Here is a 23,281-nt window from a genome sequence, read left to right as displayed (position 1 = left end):
TAAAAATAAAAAAATGAAATGAAAATTCAGGGGCCCCTGACTGGCTCAGTTGGAAGAGCATGCAATTCTTGATCTCGGGGCTGTGGGTTTGAGCCCCACAGTGGGTGTAGAGATGGCTAAAAAATAACTAGACTAAAAAAAAAGTCAAAATAAATAAAGTGAAAATGTAAAGAATTGACACTTGTTCTGAGTTCAGAATCTAAAGCCATATTTTAGGAGCACTGGTGTGCTTTTATGAACCACCTAAGTCACAGAAGTGTTCCTGTTGTAGTGGAATCTGGGAAGAGGAGGGTTTTGAGTGGTTCCATGGGACGATGGGGCTGGAGAGGGGGAGTTTGCCCTCTTTCACTTGGAGGAGGTAACTTGACTAAATGCTGGCTGACTGGAGCCTGACTGATTTTCATACCAAACCACCCACCGCTTTGCTCTCGACCTATGTTCAAATCCTGGTTCTGCCACTTGGTGGCCATGGGACCTTAGACGAGTCATTTTGCTTCCTTAAACTTTGGTTTTCTCATCTGTGAAATGGGGATAATGATAGTACCTATATTATGGGGCTGTTACTGGGATTAAATGAATGAATGAGTGTGAAGCCATTAGAACAGTGGCCAGCTCCCACATAGTAGGTGCTCAATACATGTCAGCTTTAATAATCAGTTCCCCGGTTTTCCCTTTCTGTGATAGAGTGAGCTCAGTTCCAAGAACCTAAAAGCCCTGTAAATTATTCTGAGGAACGCCATCCCCCCCACCCCCCCATGAACTACATTCACTAGGAAACAAAACACACACAATGATGAGAAAATTTTCAAGGGACAAATGTTGTCATCAGTGAGTTGGAGTCTTTCCTCCTACACAGTCTTGGCAACCTTTGTAAAAGATGCATGGTGTCTCTTCATCAGCCCCAAGCTCCATAACATTCGAGGCTTTCTTGACGTCAAGTGCAGGTGACTTCTGCTTCTCCTCAGCAGGCAAGCTGAAGAGGTTTCCAGAAACTTAGTAGCTATAGCTCTGTTTTTTTAAAAAAAAGTCGATGAATTAGAAGTAAATCACCGATTTATAATTATTGCCTGACAGCAAGGATCATACTTTTTTAAAAAGGATTTATTTATTTATTTATTTATTTATTTATTTATTTATTTATTTATGATAGAGAGAGAGAGAGAGAGAACGAGAGAGAGAGAGAGAGAGGCAGAAACACAGGCAGAGGGAGAAGCAAGCTCCATGCAGGGACCCCGACACGGGACTCGATCCCGGGACTCGATCCCGGGACTCCAGGATCGCGCCCTGGGCCAAAGGCAAGGGGCTAAACCGCTGAGCCACTCAGGGATCCCCAAGGATTATACTTTGAAATGTAATATGCTGATTGTGACCATTTGCAGTGAAATCAGCTTATACACCATACATTTTTATGTCCCTAAATTAATAAAATGATTTTTGACCTAAAAAGGGATGGTACATATTTTGGTTTCCCCTTTCATTTTCATCCATCCCACCCCATCTCTTACAAACGCAGCAGAATGCTTTCCCCACAGTGTCAGTATTAGAGGAAATTGTAATTTCTACACTAGAAGACTTCCCATTTCCCCTGAGATTTGTTCCCCACGACCACCCACACATAGGCCTGTCTCCCGTCTAAAACTCAGCTTCTGGCTGGGGAAACCAGGAGAAACCAAAGTCCCAGTATGTGAGGACATTGAGGATCTAGTTTGGGGATCTTCTAGGAATGAGCTCTAACTATGTCCCTGTTAGAGGCACTAGTTATTCTCCTGAACCTACCAACTGGTCTCTCTAGGAGAAGGGGAAAGGGCTTGGTACACATGCCTCCCTCCCTTTCTGCCTGTCTAAAAGACCAAGGCTTACTGTGAAAATGAGTTCTAGAATTTGAATTTCCTGTGTATATCCTACAACATCAATCTCTACTCTATAGCGGAGGAAACAGTAAGTGGCATCCTGCATGGGATTACACTGTAGAGGCCATTCCTTCAAAAGCATTTTACTTTCTTTTGTTCTCAGCACCTGCTCCATGCCAGGCACTGACAACATAATGGCAAGCAAGACCCATCTGTGTTTTTCTGGAGCATGGGCATCCTTATCTGTATAATGGGAATAACAATCATGTAATAATGACTCGGCCCTTCTGAGGGGGTTGTATGGGGATTAGAGGAGCTAATGGATGTGAAAGTGCTTTATAAAATATTAAAGCCTCCTATAAATACAAGAATGACCAGGTATAGCATGAAAGAAGGAGGCTCGGTTTTCTGCACTATTTCCTTCATGATAATAAAACAACCACCACCAATTTTGCAGCACCCACTATGTGCCAGCCGTTTTACTTCAAGACCACCCAGTCATCCCAACAACCCCACTGGCAGCTGAACAACTTCCTACAGGGGCAGCGCACCTTGCCCTAGGTCATAGGCAAGTATGTGGCGGAGTCAGGCTGGAGCCAGCTCAACCAGATGGTTTCCCTTTTGCCAGACCCTCCATGGGGCAGGGCCTGGGTATCCAGGAAAGAAGGGTCAACGGAAGACCAAAGGTTGAATAGAGAAAGAAGAGGTAGGTGCATTTCCCCGTGGATCACACAGACAAAGCTGAGGCCCAGGGGCTCCAGGGAAGTTCTCAGAAAAGAGACAGGAACTAGCAACCAGGGACAATGACTTAAGGGTTTTTTAAGTTTCTAAACCACTATGACTTCCCCTTATTAGTTCTTACATTATTCAGGCCTTTTGCCTATGGGAAAGAGCAATGAGATGTATCCTTCGGTCTATTCATATTTATTAAGCACCTACTCTGGTGCCAGGCAGGCCCAGGAGACGGGCCAGGGACATCTCTTTAGAGGCAGGAAGAAAGGGGTGCTGTTGACGAGTCCTGTTCCATACCAACTGTGGTTGAGGACGAGAAGCCCAACGGACCAAGAACGCAGGGGTAGCTGGAACAACAAAAAGTCTCTAGGGTCATCAGGAAAGAAGAAAAGGGGAACACAGGGACATGGGGCTGAGCTGGTCCTGAGATGGATTGGAGCAAGAAAGGAGAGGACTTGGCCCTGTCCCTACAGGAGGCGGTCACAGCGCTGAGTTCAGGGCCTGGGCTGGGCTGTGTCCTCCCTGGCCCTCCAGGCCCTGGAGTTCCTCTTCCTCCTCCCTCCTCCCTCCCCCTGCTTCAGAGAGGCCCACCCGCATTCTTGGGGAATCATAGGCTAAAAATAAAGTCACCACCAGACTCTGGGTCCAGGGAAAAGGTTCAACAGGAGTCCTGTGGACAGCAGGTTGGGGCTGGTCCAGCAGATGGAAGGGAGGACAGCTACAGGTCCTGAGACCCCCATCTGGTGATGCGAATAATCCCGCCCACCCCCAAGCTGGCCCTTTGGGAGCCAGGCCTTTTACCCTTCAGCTCCGTGACCTTCTATGGCTGGGGCTATTTGATCCCAAGCAATGTCACTGTGCCTGCCGGAGAGAGATAGAACATGAGGCAAAAAATAGCTTCACCCCCTTGCAATATTCCTACCCATAACGGGACAGGGTGAGTCTTTATCAGTCCAAAGGCACACTCCCACTGAAGCAAAGGTGCTTTTCTGGGAAGGCAAACCCCGTGACTCCTCAGCCCAGAGAGGACTCCGTGGGGTTCTCATTACTGACGGCATAGTTGGAATCCTTTGGATGGGAGTCTGGCTTTAGGGCAGACCGCAGAGATGGGAGTGGGCTGATGTCAACCAGCAACACCAATCTGTCATCTAAGGAGCCTTGGTGGGTCTTAGCTGTCCTTTACCCTCCAGCCTGTGTTACTAACAAATGTTAAGGCCACTCCCAAAATATACTTGATGTATTCAAGGAATGTCATTCCAACCAAGTCATTGCCTGGATTTTTGTGAACAGGAATCCAGAGGCTGGAAGACCCTCCCTGGCTCTGTGTTAATTTTATATGTGACTATAAAGAGACTACAGCTCCAGGGTCAGGCACCCTGGAGTCTCTAATGATATTAATAACAGCACAAGCTACCGTGAACCAAACACTGCTGCAGTGCCACGTATTGTGATCACAGCTTTACGTGGATTACCTTGTTAAACCCTTGTATGTTGCTGTTTCACACCCATTCGGCAAGTGGGAAAAATGAGACATGGAGAGATTAAGTTGTTTTCCCATTTTCGCACACATCATGAGCTCCTAGGAGCCCAGGTCTGGTGAGTCTACATCACTCTGACTTCAGAGAGTTCTGTTTCACATGCAGGGAGATGGAAAAGGAGGCCACAAAGCCAGTGGCAAAAGTCCCCAAAACATTTTGGAGAGCTGCCATCATGTCCTGTCCACTGTGGTGACCCCAGCACCACCAGTCCCCACAATACACGCGATTGGGGATGCCATTCCCTCTGCCTCAAATGCACTTCCCTCCCCACTGACTCTGGCCGGGCTCCTGCTCACCTGCAGGTCTCAGCTTCATCCCTGTTCTCAGGGAAGCTGGACTGGCCAGCTGTGTTCTCACCACACCATGTACCTCTGTTTATTAGGCTTCAGCACAGATGCTGAGGAATACGCACGCAATGGAGTCATTTGCGGCTAGTTGCTCTCTCTGACTAGAATGGAAGCTCCAGGAGGGCAGGAACTGTGTGGGTCTTGTTCACCAAGGTATTTCTATGACTCAGCACAGACCCTGGCTTAGGTGAGTTGCTCAGGAGGTATTTTGGAATGAGGAAGCAAGGAACAGGCCAATGAATGATTTATTGAGTGTTGACTAAATGACCCCAAACAGTGATTGCAAATGGAGCTAGCTGAGCTGGAAATAATGGCAGCCCAGACACACACACACACACACACACACACACACACACACACACACACGCACACACGGTGGGAGGGTGAGCTGTGGGCAACAGGCTGCCACGAGACACAGAGCTTCGTTGGGGGTGGTGTCAGAGAAGGACAGGGTGGGCCTGGAGGATCCTTAATGAACCAGATCACTGGAAGACTCTGTCCAGTTGTGAAATGCTTTGACTTGATGTGAGGATGGGCTGGAGTCCTGGATGTTAACCTTTCAAGGTCATTCTCCCCGAGGCCCTCCTTGTTTCCTTGAACAATCAATCAGAGTACATCCCACCATATGGGTTCTGAACCTTGTGAGGAAACAACTGTATAAAATTGCTTTGAAATGGTTCTGGTGGAAGCTTCTGTCAGTGGTTAATTCTGGAAGGTGGGATTCCTGAGGGCTTTTGCTTCTACACACATTTCTGTAATGATTGAATTCTTCCTCCCTCCGCCCCCCCTTCCTTCCTTCCTTTCCAACAGAAATGTGTTAGCTTTGTGTGCAGAGCAACAAAGCCAGGTTACTTAGGATGCTTTCAAATATTTAGGGGGTGGAAGGTGGCTCCTCTTTAAGAAGTTTTTGGTTGCAGAGAATGAGGAAAAAGGAGGGAGGAGGGACTGGCAGTGAGTGGCTGGGTTAGAATGACAGTATCATTGATCACTATTTTTTTCTCATTTTTAAAATTCACCTTAAGTAAAATTGACTTTCAGGTACATTTCTATGAATTTTAGCCTATGTGTAGATTGGTGTAACCACCAAGTCAATCAGGATACAAATCAGGTCCATGAGCCCAAAACCCACCTGGAGGTGCCCCTCTGTAGACCTACAACTCCCGCCCCCTACACACACACACACGCACACACACACACATACACTGATCTGTTCTCCATTGCTCTGGCTTTGTCTTTTCAAGAATGGGAAATGGGATCCCGTAGCATGGAACCTGCTGAGACGGGCTAATTTCCCATTCATTCAGTTGTTGTGTGCATTGATCGTTTGCACCTTTTTCCTTTCTTCTGAGTAGCTTTCTAAGAGAATGGACTAACCACAGTTTGTTTACCCGTTCACCCCTTAAAGGACATCTGCGTTGCTTCTAGTTGGGGGGTGATTATAAATAGAGCTGCTACACACATTTGTGTGCAGGTTTCATATGAACCTAAGTTTTCATTTCTCTAGGGTAACCGCCTAGGAATGGGGTTGCTGGGGTTGCTGAGTCATATAGTGAGTGTAGGGTTAGCTTTTTTTTTTTTTTTTTTTTTTTTTTTTATATGCTTAGCTTTGTAAAAAACTGCCAAACTGTTTTCCAGAGTGCCTGTATCACTTCACATTCCCTCCAGCCATGCGTGAGGATTATGGTTTCTCCAAATCTTGCTAACACTTGGTACTGTCAGGTTTTTTTTAAGCCACTCTAATAAATGTGCAGTGGTGTCTCAGCATGGTTTTGTTTTCCATTTCTCTGATAGCTAATGCTGGTGAATATCTTCTTACGTGCTTAATTGCCATTGTATATCCTCTTTGGTGAAATATCTGGTCGAGTCTTTGGTCCATTTCCTAACTGGGTTGTTATTTTCTTACTGTTGAGTTTTGAGAGTTCTCTTTATATTCGGAATATAAGCCTTCTGTCAGATACGTGATTTGCAAATATTTTCTTCCAGACTGTAACTTGTCTGTTCATTCTCTTAACAGTGTTTCTCACAGAACAAACTTTTCCAATTAAAAACAAATTCTTCTTGGAGTAGGGTTAACATACAGTGCGATATTAACTTCAGGTGTACAACATCGTGTTTCAACAACTCTATACAATACTCAGTGCTCACCATTGCCACCATACGGCATTATTTCAATATTATTGGCTATATTCCCTGTGCTGTACTTTTTATCCTTGTGGCTTGTTTATATTATTTTTTAAAGATATTTATTTATTCATGAAAAACAGAGAGAGAGAGACAGAGGGAGAAGCAGGCTCCATGCAGGGAGCCCGATGTGGGACTCGATCCTGGGTCTCTAGGATCATGCCCTGGGGTGAAGGCGGTGCTAAACCGCTGAGCCACCCGGACTGCCTTGTTTGTATCATAAAAAAAAAGTTTGTACCTCTTAATTTCCTTTCTAATTTTGATGAAAATTTGACCAATTTTGTCTTTTATCGATTGTATGTTCGACTTTTCGCCTAACATTATCATATTTTCTTAACATTCTCATTTTTGGGATCACTCACTTTCTTTATGCCGGCCTGAGAAGCCCACATTGCTTAACCCACTTAATCCTCACTGTGATCCTATGAGGTTGGCACTATTTTTATATAACCTTATATTACAGATGAAGAAACTGAGGCAACAGAGAGCTTAAATAATTTGCCTAAGGGTCACCAGCAGAACTGGGATTCCGACGAAGGTTTCCAGGACTTCAGAACCCACCCTGCTCACCACTTGGATCAGATTGAAATTCTGCCTGTGGAATGTCTCATTGGAACATCATCAGAGCAAGGAAACCAGTAACATTTGCTCCTACTTGTCATTCAGTTCTTAGCTTAAATGTCACCTCCTGAGGGAGATCTTCCTTGGCCACTCCATCTAAAATAGGCTCTCTCCCCACGTGCCCTCTTCTCCCTCACTCTCTCTCTTAACTGAGAATGAGTATCTTCAAGGCACATCCCATTATCTCTAATGTGTTAATTTTCTTCAATTATGTGTTTTCCTCTACATAATTTGTTTCTTTCTCAATAGAAGGTCAGCTAGGTGAGAGCAAGGACCTTATCTTTTCTCTGTTATATCTCCAACTTTTAGCCTAGAGTCTGGCACAGAGTGAGTGCTCACCAAATACTTGCTAGAGGATGTTAGTGGATAGATAAATGGATGGATGGATGGATGGATAGATAGATGGATGGATGGATGGACTATCTCAGTGGGGGAATTTGGTTTCTCAAGGAGAGAAATGCAACCTTGGAACAAATCAGGTTCTGACTAGAAGAAATCGAAAGGCATCTTCCGTATGAACACACTTGTTTGTGTGTATAGACAATATGTAGAGCATTTGCTTTAAAAAAAATAGAATATGTATGTGTACATGCTAGTACATACCTAGATTATCTCCGGAAAGATACAAAAGAAACTGGCATAGGGCTGGGTGGTCAGGACACCAGAGACAGAACGAGGTTCACTTTTCACTAATATACTCTGTTTTTATTTTATTTTTTTACCATGTGCATGTATTCCATATCCAGAACATATGTCTCATTTTAGAATAATCACACAATCAGATTTCTTTCCCCTGGAAGTTCGGGCAGCAGAGCAAGTCAAGAGGTTAATCAGAGGAGGTTGTTCCGAAGACAATTAACACCTTTTCTCCAACCAGAAGCTTAATTGTAGGAGCTGAAGCAAGGTAAGTGTTAAAGCAGAAAAGATTTCATGAGAGTAGACAGGCAGGCAACATTTATTGAGTCATTATCAATGAGCAAGGCTTATTAATTAGTTTGTTTTTTTTTTATAAAATATGTACTTATCATGGGGTGCTGGGCAGCTCAGTCAGTTAGCCATCTGACTCTTGAGCTCAGCTTAGGTCTTTTTTTTTTTTTTTTTTTTTCCAGCTTAGGTCTTGATCTCATGGTTGTGAGTTTGAGCCCTGCTGGGCATGGACCCTACTTATAAGAAAAAAAAATGTGTGGTCATTGAGACAACTCAAATTTAAAAACATATCTGAAGCAAAACTAACACCCCCCAGTCCAACTTCTTTGACACACTGTAATTAGAAGTTTGATTTTCCTACTTTTCTTTGCTTAAACAAGTATTCAAGGTGATTTGGAGATGCTTATTCTGTTTTCCATGAAATTAGGCATTATTCATTCACATCCTTTTTTGGCTTCCCACGGTTTAGAGAGAATTGTAATTTGGCACACATGAACCTACTTCATTGATTTTAATAGCTACATAATATGCAACTATATTGGTGCAATCAGGGTGTTTCTAAGTTCTTGTTATACAAGAATGTTGTGGTGTCTATTCTTGTGTATTTCACTATGTATTATTGTTTTCATTTCTGAAAATTGTCGCTTTTTTTGGGGGGGAGGGTAGGCTCCATACCCAATGTGGGGCTTGAACTCACAACCCTGAGATCAAGAGTTGCATGCTCTACCAACTGAGCCAGCCAGGCACCCCACATGTTTATTTATTGTCATAAAATTTTTCAAATTTTTTCCTAAAAGGTGTAATTTTTTTACAATGGGTATGGTAGTGTTGGTTTTCCTCTGCCTTCATCAGCCATGAATGTTACCAATATTTTTCCTGTTTGCCAGGATTAGGAGATCTATGGGGGCTGATTATTGAATTTTCATTTCCCTGCTTAGACATATGTGTGTTGACCATCTTAATTTCTTCTTCTGTGCACTGTTTGTGATCTTTGCCCATTTTCCCATTGGGTCATCTGTATTTTTCCAGTTTATTTGTTGGAGCATGTTCACGCTAGGGATGGTAAGTCTTTGTTATATGAAGTTAAAATATTTTCTCCCACACTCTCATTTATCTTTTGGCCTCATTTGTGATGGCTTTTGTTATACAGAAGTTAACATTTTTTCCTGTGATCAGATCTTTCTATTTTTTCCTTCCCAGTTATTAATAACCACAGATGTTTCCATAACCCAGTGGTTTTCGTACCGTACTCCTGACCTTCGGGGTCCGTGGGGATGAACGGATGTCAGGGGGTGGGGTGAGCAGGGCTGCTGGCCTTGAGGCGCTTGCCACTGTTCCTTCCCCTGTTGTCATTGATCGTTCACATGCTACCACCAATACTGCAGTAGAGAAGGGCTGGAGGTATTGGGCAAAATATTGAACTTCCCTGGGCCTGAGTTTAATATCCTGAGGATTTAAAAAAAAATTTATTTATTCATGAGAGACACAGAGAAAGAAGTAGAGACATAGGGAGAGGGAGAAGCAGACTCTGTGGGGAGCCTATGTGGGACTTTCCCAGGACCACGGATCATGACCCGAGACAAAGACAGACGCTCAGCCACTGAGCCACCCAGGCATCCTAATATCCTGAGGATTTAAACAGTGCCTGCCCCCACAGTGGTGTTGAGACTCCAGTGAACTGACCCATGGAAAGCCACTGCTTAACTAGCACTTACCATGTGCCCACGAGTGTGCTAGGCAATGTACATACCTATGTTGTCACCCCATCCTTATGAGCCATCTGAGAGGCCAGCAGGATTATCTTGGTCTTGCAGAGGAGAAAACTGAGGCCCAGGAACTCAAGTTACTTGCCTAAAGGCACAAGAGTAGCAAGTAATTGAGCCAAGATTTGCACCTTGGTTTCTAGGAGACTTCAAGGTCCTGAGTCTTCTCTTACCTACTCTCTACCACATAGATGTTACCTACTCTGTTCCTGCCCAGTGCTGGGCATTGGGGAGTCCAGCAGTGAATATGACAGTATCATTCTCTTGTTGCTGGCAGTCTACTGGGTGAGGTAGTTGTGAACAACTAGACAACTTCAAATTGTGGGTCCCTGCACTTATGAGCTTTGCGGTGAGAGACAATATGGTGGTGGCTCTTCTTGACTGAGGGATCAGAAGAGGCCTTTCTGAGAGAACTCTACTTGCCCTAAGACATAAAGAATGAGTAAGAGCTGGCCAGTTGCAAACTGCACCCCATCAATTGGGTGGGCTCCTTGGCAGGCTCCAAGCATGAGTAGAAGGTCAATATGGTGGGAAAGCAATCTGTGCCAGGTCTGGGGTAGAAAGAGGGAGAGGTCAGGGCATGCCAGAGCATGTGAGGCCTCTGTGGGTTGAGATGAAAAGCTTGGAGTTTATTCTGAAGGCATTGGAAAGTCATGGAAGTTCTAAGAGAGGAAATGCTACAATGTGACTGTGCTTTAAAACACCGTTCTGCAGACATGTGTGCACTCTGTGATAAAGTAGGTCTACTCCTAGGTAGGTAGGTACCCAACAGAAGTGCATGCTTATAGGCACCGGAGACAAAAATATGGACAAGTGCACTCTTCATCATAGCTGCAAATTATAAACCACTGAAATGCCTCCCATACTTGACTGAATAAATATTGATGTAGTTAGACGATGGAATATTATATGGCAACGAAAAGGAACACATTAGAACGGTACGTAATGAATGCTGTGGATGTGTCTGACAAAAGCAGTGATACAGGAATTGAGGCAGCTATAAAATAGTACACGTGGTATTAACCCATGTATATAGAGCTCAGAAGCAGGCAAAACTAATCTGGGGTTAGAAGTCAGAGGAGTGGTTATCCTGGAGAGGAAACAGGGGTTTCCAGGGTGCTGCTTGTGTTCTGCTTTCGAGCCGGGTACCGGTTACACAGGTGTGTTCAGTTCATCAAGCTTAACACTTAGGATTTGTGCGCGACTCTGCACATATGTTCCACTCTGGCCAGTCTGTGGGTGTTGAACTTGGAAAGAGGCAGGTGCGGTCTGGGGGAGATGAGGTAGGCCTATTGCAGCAGGATCCAGGTGAGTGACAATTGGTCTGGAGGGGTGGTGGTGGCAATGGAGATTTGAGAATGGGTTGGAGACACACACTGGAGAGGAAGCCACGGCACTGGTGATACTAGAGATATATGGATGTACAGTACGATTTCTTTCTTTCTTTTTAAAGATTTTATTTATTTATTCATGAGAGAGAGAGGCAGAGACACAGGCAGAGGGAGAAGCAGGCCCCATGCAGGGAGCCCAACACGGGACTCTATCCTGGGTCCCCAGGATCAGGCCCTGGGCTGAAGGCGGCGCTAAACCGCTGAGCCACCCGGGCCGCCCTACAGTACGATTTCATTTGGACAAAGAAAAGATCTTCTGCTGCTTAGGAGAATGTCTTTTTTACAAAGCACATTCAGTTTCCTTATCTCATTCCACTTAACTTCATGACAAAAATTCTTCAAAAAAAATTTTTTATTTGAGTATAGTTGACACATAATGTTACATTAGTTGCAGATGTACAACACAGTGATTTAACTTCTCTATATGTTATGCTACGCTCACCACAAGTGTAGCTACCATCTGTCACCACAGGACGCTGTTACAATATCATTGACTGTATTCCCAATGCTGTGCCTTTTATTCCCCCTAAAGCCTTATCTGTATATGAGGCATGGCGGGGGGCTGGGTGGGCAGAATGTTTCTTTGTGTAGAAAGCAGAGATATATTCACGTGTATGCTGCTACATGAACGTGCTATGTTTATATATTATAAGAGTGGGCCCTGGACTATGAGGCTGGCTGACCCGCAGAGGGCATCCGCTGTGTTGGAATGGCTGGTTGAGGTTCTGGATTTGGCTCTCAGTGCAGGGGAACTGAGCTAAGAGGTCTAGGACCCAAGTGTGTGTAGAGAGAAGCTTTCAGAGAGCCTTTGGCCCCTGGGACAGGCCACAGTGCAGAAACATGGGCCCTGATACCATTTGATTCCATCTGTCCCTGCCTCCCCCTGAAGAACATGGATCACATCTTGCCCCTCCTGTACCTTCCAAAACTCCCCATTACGCTCAGGCTGGAGTTCTTGGGCTAGCCAGGCAGAAGCCCTTACCATTTCTGCAGCCTCATCTTTCACTTTTTTTTTAAATCAGATTCTCCATGTTCCAGACACAAGGGGCTCTCTTTCCTCCTGCTGAATGCTCTACGTTCTCTCCTATTTCCAGGTTTTAGTGCCATCTGTTTCCTCTGCCTGGGAAACTTGGTCCCTCTCGTTCACTCTTCATCAGGCTGAGCACTACACATCCTTCACGTATCAGCTTCATCGACTGTTTTCAGGAAGGCTTCCCCATTGTCTGAACAGGATGAACCCTGAACTGTTCACCTTAGGCAATCCAGCACTGCCGGATGCGACCTTCGCTGCCCCTCGTGGTAGGTCTCATTCAGTGTCTTGCCTTAGCCACCAGGCTGTGAGCTCCAGGAACTGAGTTCCGTGCTCAGCACAGGGACAGTTGAAGGACTTATCCCACGCCCTCCCAGACCGAGGACTGTGCCCTGCTCCCTGGCAGCAGATGTCAGACATGTCCTCACAGCCATGTTCTTCCCTTGCCTTCTGGGATAAACTCGAGACCCAGCCAATGACTGCGAAACTGGGCATCCTTCATTCATACCCCCAAACCCAGTGTCCACTGTGCACTCAGGGACTTATCCTTGTGCTTACAAAATCCTCTGAAAATGCTCATGACCATGACTGACCCACACCTACTTTTGTCAACAGAATGCTTGGACATAGTTTATAAGCAGATTAAAGCCCCAACCTGGACCCAACCCCTTGCAAGAAACATTTGAAGGTCAAACCCCCTGGGGCCAGCTCAAGCTGAAATAATGTAAAACCATGAAGGCATCCAACAACAAGTTGGATAATGACTCTGGAAGAGGCAATGGTCATAGAGCATGAAGGCAGTAAAACACTGTGTCACAAAGCCTTAAGGGTATGAGTACCCTTTGTTTTAGCAATTGCACCTCTAGGGGTTTATTATAATAAAATGCTGCATGGAACAGAGATGAATTTATGAGATATCTACTACAGTGTTGCTTATCATAGTGGAAAATGGAAATAATCTAGATAGCCAACAACAGGAGATTTGTTAAAAGCAAAAATTCAGACAGTTCCCTGCCACCATTAAAAATGATGTTGTACCTGTTACGTTACTGACATGGAATTATGTCTATGACACATGTGTGTGTCAAGAGCTCTTCAGTGACAAGTGACAGACTCTATCTCAAAATAGAAAAAAACAAAGGGAGGATTTATTGGTTTATGGAATCCAATGGAGAGTTGGACCATCGAGGTTCAGAAAGGACCATGGTGTGACCAAACCTTAAAAACAACTGGGAAAAAAAAAAAAAAAAAACTGGAATGTAGGACTGAGACAGCTCCAGGATTCCCCCTCTGTCTGCTATGTTTGCCTCTCCCCATCTCCAGACTCACTTTCTCACTGCAGACCAGAGGGGGAAATAAGTTTGCAGCACAGGAAAGAGGCTGCTGGAAGCTGTCTTAGCCCCAAATTAATATATTTTTTTTAATTTTAAAAAGAGTTTATTTATTTATTCATGAGAGATACAGACACAGGCAGAGGGAGAAACAGGCTCCCTTTAGGGAGCCCGATGTGGGACTGGATCCCAGGACCCTGGGATCGTGACCTGAGCCAAAGGCAGACGCTCAACCACTGAGCCACCCAGGTGCCCCTCCACAAAGAAAGTATTTTTAAAAGATTTTATTTATTTATTTGAGAGAGAGAGAGAGAGAGAGATTAGGGGGAACAGCAGGTAGAGGGAAAAGGAGAGACAGACTCCTTGCTGACCAGAGAGCCCGACACAGGGCTTGAACCCAGGACCCTGAGATCATGACCCGAGCTGAAGGCAGACACTTAACCAACTGAGCCACCCAGGTGCCCCATAACTGTTTTTTTTCTTTTTAAGTAGTTCCATGTCCACTGTGGACCCCAACAGGGGACCCAAATTCATGGCCCTGAGATCAAGACCTGAGCCAAACCCAAAAAAATCTTAAGCAAGAAGTATATTGGCCACCTTATAGGTCGAGGATCCAAACCAGAACCAGCCAACTGTGGGCAGGGTACCTTGGCACTGTGGTTGACCCAGCTGGGGTCAAGACCTGCCTCTGGATCAATCAACTAAGACCAGGGAAGGGGGCTCCTTGATTTAACAGGAGAGCTCCAGAATTAAACAGGGGCTAGGAGTGGTTCCTAGGAAAGACAACTGGCCAATAATCTCAGTTATCCTCTACCTAGTGTTCAAGGAAATGAGTATACAGACTGGAAGCACAGTGAGGCCTCATTTCTGTAAAAATGATGGGGGGAGGCAATAGGAGAAAAATCCTGAAAGGTATTCTAAAGTATTGGAAGTGATTTTCTTGCAGCTGTGCTGTTTTCTACAACAGACTCAATGATTTGTGAGATTAAAAAACTTTTTTTCAATTTAAATTTAATTAGATTAAAATATTTTTAAGAGTTTTTATTTATTTATTTGAGTGAGAGTGAGAGACAGAGAGCATAGAGGGAGAGGGAGCATCAGACTCCCCAATCTGGGGCTAGATCCCAGGACCCTGAGATCATGACCCGAGGTGAAGGCAGATGCTTAACTGACTGAGCCACCCAGGTGCCCCTAAGATTAAAAATTTTAAGAGAGGAAAAACAATTTTTTTAAGAGATAAAAGCCATATTGACTCCATGAGTATTCAGAATGTTGACTCAATCTTCCCTTCGTTTCCCCTTCAGCCAGCCCATGTTGGATTTGAAACACAAACAGGTCTGTGACCTGCAGACCTCACTTGTTCTCCAGTCACCCATCCATCCAACTAATGGGTATTGACTGAGGCCCCCAGTAAGTGCCAGGCAGCAGTGCATCCTGGAGATTCAGTGACAAGTAAGGGCCAGACTCTGCCCTGGAGGAGCTCCCAGTCTGGAGGAAGAAACAGAAGAATGCATATCAGTTATGTTTTAAAGAAGCTCAAAACAGAAGTGTGAACAGCATGCCAGGAAAATATAGACCAAAGAGCAACACCTTCTGATTATGGGGATCTTGAAAGGTGGTTTGAGGCACTGAGGTCTTGGGGTGTATGCAAAGGTACAAGGTTCACCAGCAGTTGGCAGGTAGCCGGGTGTGGCAGGGAGTCTGAGGGGACAGGCAAGAACTCCATTCTCAAAGCATTTAGTGAGCATCTATCATGTGCCCGGCTTTTGCCTAAGGGCTTACTGATCAAATAGGAAAAGCATTTGGAATTCAATTCCAGAGGACCTTGAATTCTAACTTTTTTCCTATAAAACAAAACTGAAATTAAAATGTGGGTTTGGGCAGCTCGGGTGGCTCAGAGGTTTAGCGCCGCCTTCAGCCCAGGGCATGATCCTGGGGTCCTGGGATCGAGTCCCACGTCGGGCTCCCTGCATGGAGCCTGCTTCTCCCTCTGCCTGTGTCTCTGCCTCTCTCTGTGTCTCTCATGAATAAATAAATAAAATCTTTTAAAAATAATACAAATAAAAAATAAAATGTGGGCTTATTGGGGCGCCTGGGTGACTCAGTTTATTAAGCATCTGACTTCAGCTCAAGTTGTGATCCTGGGGATCCTGGGATTGAACCCCATGTGGTATCGAACTCCAAGCCTGCTGGTCCCTTTCCCTCTCCTGCTCCCCTCTCCCCATTTGTGTGCACTCTCTCTTTCTCTCTCAACTAAATAAAAATCTTAAAAATGTGGGCTTGTCACTTATCTCCCAGGAAGGACAAAGATCTCACACACCCTGGGCCCTCTTGAGTATCTTTAGCTTGTGCATCTCCACATTAGGAGAGGAACAATGCACCTCCACATGTTGGGGGTGATGTGGTGAGGGTTTCCCCACACCCTGCTTCCTGGATTTGTAATTACATCCAAGTGCCAGGGATGTTGGAACACAACATTTGGGGAATTCTCCCAGAAAATGTTACAGAAGCTGAGCTGTGTTCAGAAGGTCCTGGCTGGGCTTTGTGGTAGAGGCCTAGAGTCACCACCATGGCACTACTCTCCCAGCTTTGGGTCTCTGGAGGGGCTCTGGGAAAGGGGGATCACTGTCTCTGAAGTGTCTTTCATGCACTAAGCCGAATGACCTTGGCCTGAATCGCTGAGGGTTATGTAAGATTAGGTAGCCACTTAGTCAAAAATAGCTCTCATGCTGACTCCAGCCTACAGAACAGCATCCAAGTGAAGGGGGTACAGATGGGCCAGAGCTGGGTGAGCACAGGGAAAGTCCCTTCCTGATCCTTACCACTGGAAAATCGTTGGAGAGCGTCAGATGGAACCTCAGAGCTCTGATGGGTGATGCCCCACGCTTGTCTGTCTGGCAGCAGCCATGTGGCTGTTTTGCTGAAGCACAGAAACCAAGGGACCACACAGAAATTCAGTGCAAACATTAGAGTAATTTGAGTAAGAGAGTACAGTAGGTACAGTAGATAGAAGAGCAGTGAACTAAGAGTCTTCAGATCTGCTACGACCACCAGCACCCTAGAGGCATTTTTGTTTATTCATTCAACAAACAGTTACTGAGCAGTCCCTATGTGCCAGAGACGGTGCTGGCAGTGGAGACACAGAAGCAAGGACCGGGGTCGTTCCTACTCCCATGGAGCTTCAGTTTGCGGTTAAATCGTCTTGTCCCCCATCCTACTGAGAACTAGTATTTTCTGAGAGCTTCCCTGTGCCGGGTGCTACTCAAGGCATTGCCCTTCCCATGAACACAGTGCCTGGCTGCAGGTTGCTCATGGTCTAGAGGAATAAACAGACAAATAACAGACAAAACAACAACAATAAAACGCAAAGTATCTTTATGACAATTCTGAGAAAGATTGTCCTTCCAGATAAGAGCCCTTCCAGATCTAAGAGGAGGACCCCTCTGTTGAATGAATGGGACTGTTCTATCTTCTTTCAGGGTTCTTCCAATGAAGGAGCATGCCAGGACCCCCGTACTCTCCCCTGGAAGTGACACCAGGGCGCACGCTTGAGGTAGAGGCACCTCTTCCACTGCTATGCACAGTAGGTGTTGGTCTGATACTTTTTGGAGGACGATTTGGCAACAGTAATCACACATTTAGAGGTATGGCTCTCCTTCCACTTAATAAGTCCACTTCTGGGAACTTATCCAAAGGAAATAATTGAGTAAGTGCACAAAGATGTACATTATAATGAAGCTCACAACCTCCTTATTTATGATAGTTAAAAATTTGGAAAAACTATGATAGTCAATATTAAGGGATTATTGGAACAAATTGTAGTATAGCTGTAAAATGTGGTAAAATGAGTCGGTGGCCCTCTATGCCACAGACATGGAAATATGGCCATATGTGAAGTTTAAAAAGTTGGGTGCAAAGAAATCAGACCCTTGTGCACTGTTGGAGAGAATAGGAAATGGTACAGCCCCTGTGGAAGACAGTGTGGCATATCCTTAAAATATAAAAAATAGAATTGCCATGTGATCCAACAATCTCACTTCTAGGTGTATACCCAAAAGAAATACGACCAAGTTCTCAAAGAGATATTTGTATCCTCCAGTTTATAGCAGCATTATTTTTAATAGATGAAACATGGAAACAACATGTATCTGTTGACAGGTGAGTGGATAAGCAAATGTGGTGTGTATACAGAATAGAACATTATCTGGCCTTAAAAAGGAAGGAAATTGTGACATGTGTTACAACATGGATGAACCTTGAGGACATTACACTAAAAGAAATAAGTCAGTTACAAAAAGACAAGTACTGTGTGATTCCACTTATGCGAGTCACTTAGAATAGTCAAATCATAAAGATAGAAAATAGAATGGTGGTTGCCAGGGGCTGTGGGGAGGGGAGAATGAGGAGTTACTGTTTAATGGACCTAGAGCTCCAATTTAACAAGATGAAAAGAGTTCTGGAGATAAATTGCAGTGGTGGTAGCACATTATGAATGTATTTAAGGCCACTGAGCTGTACACTTAAAAATGGTTAACATGGTAAATTTTACATTATTTTACCATAATAAAAAGTTAGAAACAAATGGGTACAATAGCACTGAAAAAGAATAAAATACTTAGGAATAAATTTAACCGCGGAGATGCAATATACTAAAACTACAAAACATTACTGAAAGAAATTAAAGAAGATCTAAAATTGCAGACACACACGTTCATGGGCTTGAGACTTAATACTGTTAAGGTAAGGGACGCCTGGGTGGCTCAGTCAGTTAACTGTACAACTCCTAAAAACAAACAAACAAACCTGTACAACTCTTGATTTTGGCTGAGGTCATGATCTTAGGGTCATTGAGATTGAGTCCCTGATCTCAGGGTCAGCTCCATACTCAACTTGGAGTCTGCCTGAGATTCCCTCTCCCTCTCCCTCTCCCTCTGTCCTTCCCACAGATCACGTGCAAATGCTCAATCTCTCTAAGATAAATACATAATAAAATAAAATCTAAAAAAAAATGTTAAGATGACAATAATTCCCGAAGCAATTGCATATTTAATGCAATCCCCACAAAAATCTCAAAACCCCACAAATTCCACTTTTCAGAAATAGGAAAACCAATTCTGAAATTTATGTGGAATTGCAAGAAATCCCAAATTGCCAAAACAATCTTGAAAAAGAAAACTAAGTGTGAATTCTCACACTTTCTGATTTCAAGGCTTGCCATACAACCACAGTAATCAAAATAGTGTGGTATTGCATAAGGATGGTCTTACATATAGATCAGTGGAATAGAGTAGAGAGCCCAGAAATAAACCTACGTATCTTTGACAATGGGTTTTCAATAAAGATGCTAAAGCCATTCAATAGGAAAAGAATAATCTCTTTAATAAGTGGTGCTGGGCCAACTGGATATCTTCCATGTAAAGAATGAAGTTAGACCCTTACCTCACACCACATGAAAAATAAACTCAAAACATATAAGTCCTGAATATAAGAGGTAAAACTATAAGAAGAAAACACATTAAAAAAAAAAAAAGGAAACATAGGTGTAAGTCTATGACCTCGAGCACAAGTGACAAAAGAAAAACAACACAGATAAATTGGACTTCATCAAAATAAAAATCTTTTATGCATCAAAGGAGACAACCAAGAAAGTGAAAAGAAACCCACAGAATGGCAGAAAACATATGCAAATCATATATGTGATGAAGGTCTTGTATCCAGACTATATAAAGAAGTTGTACAAGTGAACAACAGAAAAGCAAACAACACAATTTTTTAAATTGGCAAAGGACTTGAATAGATATTTCTCCAAAGAATATATGCAAATGGCCAACAAACACATGGAAAATGCTCAGTGTCATTAGTCATTAAGAAAATGTAAATCAAAACCAAAATGAGATGCCACTTCATATACACTAGGATGGCTAGAAAACAAACAAGGAAACAAACAAGTGGAAAATAACAAATCTTAAGAAAGATGTGGGGAAATTGGATTTTTTATACATTGCTGGTAGGAATGTAAAACAATGCAGCCACTGTAGAAAGTAGTTCTGTATTTTCTCAATAAATTAAACATAGAATGACCATTCGACCCAGCAATTCTACTTTTAAGTGTAAACCTACAAAAAATCGAAAATAGATGTTCAAACAAAAATGTACACATGTGTGTTCATAGCAGCACTATTCACAATAGCCAAAGGAAGATATAACCTAAATGTCCCTCAACTGATCACTGGATAAACAAAGTATGGTATATCCATTCAATGGAATATTATTTGGCCATAAAAGGGAATGAAGGTACTGATAGAAGCTGCAACATGGATGAACCTTGGAAATATTATGCTAAATGAAAGAAGCCAGACACAAAAGACTACCTATTGGGATGCCTGGGTGGCTTAGCAGTTGAGCGTCTGCCTTTGGCTCAGGGTGTGATCCCGTGGTCCTGGGATTGAGTCCCACATCGGGCTCCCTGCAGGGAGCCTGCTTCTCCCTCTGCCTGTGTCCCGGCCTCTCTCTTTTTCTGTGTCTCTCATGAATAAATATATAAAATCTTTAAAAAAGACCACCTATTATATAATTTCATTTATATGAAATACCTAGAATAAGCAAATCCATAAAGATAGAAAGCAGATTAACAGTTATTAGAGGCCAGGAGAGGGGAATAAGGGGTGACTCCTTGATGGGTACAGAGTTTCCTTTTGGGGCAATGAAAATGTTCTGGAAATAGGTAGTGCTCATGGCTATACAATGCTGTGAATGTACTAGGTGCCACTGAATTGTACACTTGAAAATGGTTAAAATGGTAAAAAAAAAAAAAAAAAAAAAAAAGGAAAAAAGAAAAAAAACAAAAAAAGGTGTGCCTTCCTGAAAAATAACTGGAAGAACAGACACTAAAATGTTCGCAATGATGATTTCCGGGTAATAGTTAAGAGTGACTTTTCTCTCTCTCTCTCTCTCTCTTTTTAAACTTACTGATCATTTTACAATTAAGCATGTTTTGTGTTAGTAATCAGAGTGAATAAAAGCCACAATGAATTGTTTCATTTTAGAAAGCAAGAAGACAAGGAAGGAAAAAAGGAGGAGTGGAAGAGAAGGACAGAGGAGAGGGAGAGAAGGAAGGAGGGAGAGAACAAAGAAGGAAGGAAGAAAGAAGGGGGAGGAGAGAAAGAAGGCAGGAGCCCTTGAACCACCTCCCTCCTTGTCTCTCCCATCTACCTGGGGCTGCAGGCCTTGCTAAAGGTGTTGGGAGTTGTCAGGCTTTCTGGTTAGACACCCAGAAGGACACTTCAGGTCAATAGGGGTGAGGTAACAGCTAGTAGAACTCTTTACGTGTGCTATAGAAAGATTCCCCCAGAGGAGCAATTGGGTGGCTCACTGGTTGAGCATCTATCTGCCTTTGGTTCAGGTCGTGATCCTGGGACCCTGGCCCGCATCAGCCTCCTGATGGAGAGCCTGCTTCTCCCTCTGCCTGTGTCTCTGCCTCTCTCTCTGTGTCTCTCACGAATAAATAAACAAAATCTTTAAAAAGAAAGAAAGAAAGAAGAAAGAAAGAAAGAAAGAAGAAAGAAAGAAAGAAAGAAAGAAAGAAAGAAAGAAAGAAAGAAAGAAAGAAAGAAAGAAAGAATCCCCAAGATATATTGTGTAAGAAGCAAGGTTTAGAACATAGTACTCCAATTACTGTAAACACACACACACACACACACAATCACTAAAGAATGTAAACACATATATTTGCAAATGCAAAGATACTCCCTGCCAAGATGAATTAAAACAAAACAAAACAAAACAAAACAGTAAAAACCAGTTTTTCTCAGAGAGGGGGACTGGGTGGGGCATATAGGTGGCTCAGTCACTGAAGCATCTGACTCTTGATTTCGGCTCAGGTCATGATCTCAAGCGTGGTGAAATCCAGCCCTGCGGGTGAGATCAAGCCCTACATTGGGCTCTGTGCTCAGCAGGGACTCTACTTGAGTTCTCTCCCTCTGCCCCTCGCTCTCCCTCCCCCCCCAGCTTGTGAGAGCTCTCTCTAGAAATAAATAAAATACTATAAAAAAGAGGGGAAGGGGATGGGGGCTGACTTTTTCACTATGTGTACCTTTCCATTGCTGTACCTTTTGAATTTGGTGGCATGTACTTTAAAAGATATATACTTATTATTTCTTGAATACTTGCTTTGCATCATAAAAACAGTTTCTGGGGCACCTGGATAGCACAGTTGGTTAAGCCCTGGACTCTTGGTTTCAGTGCAGGTAGTGATCTCAGGGCCAGGAGATCAAGTCCCACGTCTGGCTCTGGGCTCAGTGTGGAGTCTGCTTAAGTTTCTCTCTCCTAAAAAAAAAAAAAAAAAAAAAAAAAGACTCTCCTTAGCCCAGATGTCCATCGACAGATGAATGGATAAAGAAGATGTGGTGTATATCTACAATGGAATACTACTCAGCCATCAAAAAAAACCCTGAAATCTTGCCATTTGCCATGATGTGGATGGAACTAGAGGGTATTATACTAAGGGAAATAAGTCAATCAGAGAAAGATAATCACCATATGATCTCATTCATATGTGGAATTTAAGAAACAAAACAGAGGAGCATAGGGGAAGATAGGAAAAAATAAAACAAGATGAAATCAGAGAGGGAGACAAACCATAAGACTCTTAATCATAGGAAACAAACTGAGGGTTGCTAGAGGGGAGGGTGGGGAGGGTGGGGTAACTGGCTGACGGGCATTAAGGAGGACATGTGATGTAATGAGCACTGGGTATTATATAAGACTGATGAATTACTGACCTCTACTCTGAAACCAATAATACACTGTACATTAATTAATTGAATTTAAATAAAATTAAACAAAAAAGAAAACAGTAAAAAAAAGGCTCTCTCCTTCTCCCTCTGCCCCTGCCCCCATTTGGTCTTTCCCTCTCTCTAAAATAAATACATCTTTAAAAAAAATAAATAAAATAAAAAATAAAATAAAGTTTCTGACATAAAAAGATATTCAGGTAAGAAAAGGTTGTTTCTGCCTTATTTTGTATTTATCAAAGTAACAATTAAATTTACTTAACATAAGTAAGGCAGGTATTCCTAAACATTCAAACAACACAGGAAGGTTTAAGCAGAACACTCCTAGCTTACTTACAAAGGGAAAGTATATTTAAAAATAAAATGTATTTTAAAATAGATGTATCAGAAAAATAGTCATTTTCTTTCTTTTCTTTTTTTTTTTTTTTTACTTCTCTTTTTCTTTTTGTCCAGATTTTCTATAATGACATCTATTATTTTATTTTGGAACAGATCTGTAATTAACCAAGTTCTTGAACATAAAGCCATGGGCTTTAGGCAGCCAGTAAAGCAGAGCTGGCCTGACCTTGACCTCCTGGCAGCCCCAGACCCTTCCCTTTGGCCCTGCTCTCTGCAGTTTCCTTGGCCCAAACTCTGGGCCCTGCCTCTCCTGCTGCCCTCAGATGGCCTGTCCTGGCTGCCAAGCCGTTCACTCTGTCCCTCATCTTCATCTTCCTTAGCTCTCCGGACTTCCTGGTGGAACCAGGGCATGGCAGAGGGCAGGGTGCTTCTGGATTAT

General features: G+C 43.4%; 1 long non-coding RNA gene across 11 annotated transcripts in view; it reads left to right on the top strand.

Annotated features, from left to right (window-relative positions):
- The window catches only part of LOC112651554 (uncharacterized), a 45,761-nt gene that overhangs the window by 6,363 nt on the left and 16,117 nt on the right, over positions 1–23,281 (top strand). For 4 of the 11 annotated variants that reach the window (XR_004815481.1, XR_004815480.2, XR_004815475.2 and 1 more), the window contains exons 2-3: positions 7,112–8,173; positions 12,445–13,424. This is a non-coding gene — a long non-coding RNA (uncharacterized LOC112651554). Of the gene's footprint in view, positions 1–2,307; positions 2,557–4,502; positions 4,655–7,111; positions 8,174–12,444; positions 13,425–15,015; positions 15,592–17,190; positions 17,870–23,281 lie in introns of those variants that run through there. The other 7 variants (XR_003130877.3, XR_004815473.2, XR_004815478.1 and 4 more) reach the window with 5 other exon arrangements.

The sequence above is a fragment of the Canis lupus genome, chromosome 4, assembly GCF_003254725.2.
Source record: "Canis lupus dingo isolate Sandy chromosome 4, ASM325472v2, whole genome shotgun sequence".
In the NCBI taxonomy this organism is placed as follows: Eukaryota; Metazoa; Chordata; class Mammalia; order Carnivora; family Canidae; genus Canis; species Canis lupus.
The sequence above is the reverse complement of the archived record's forward strand: the minus strand, read 5'-3'. Positions and strand labels throughout refer to the sequence as shown.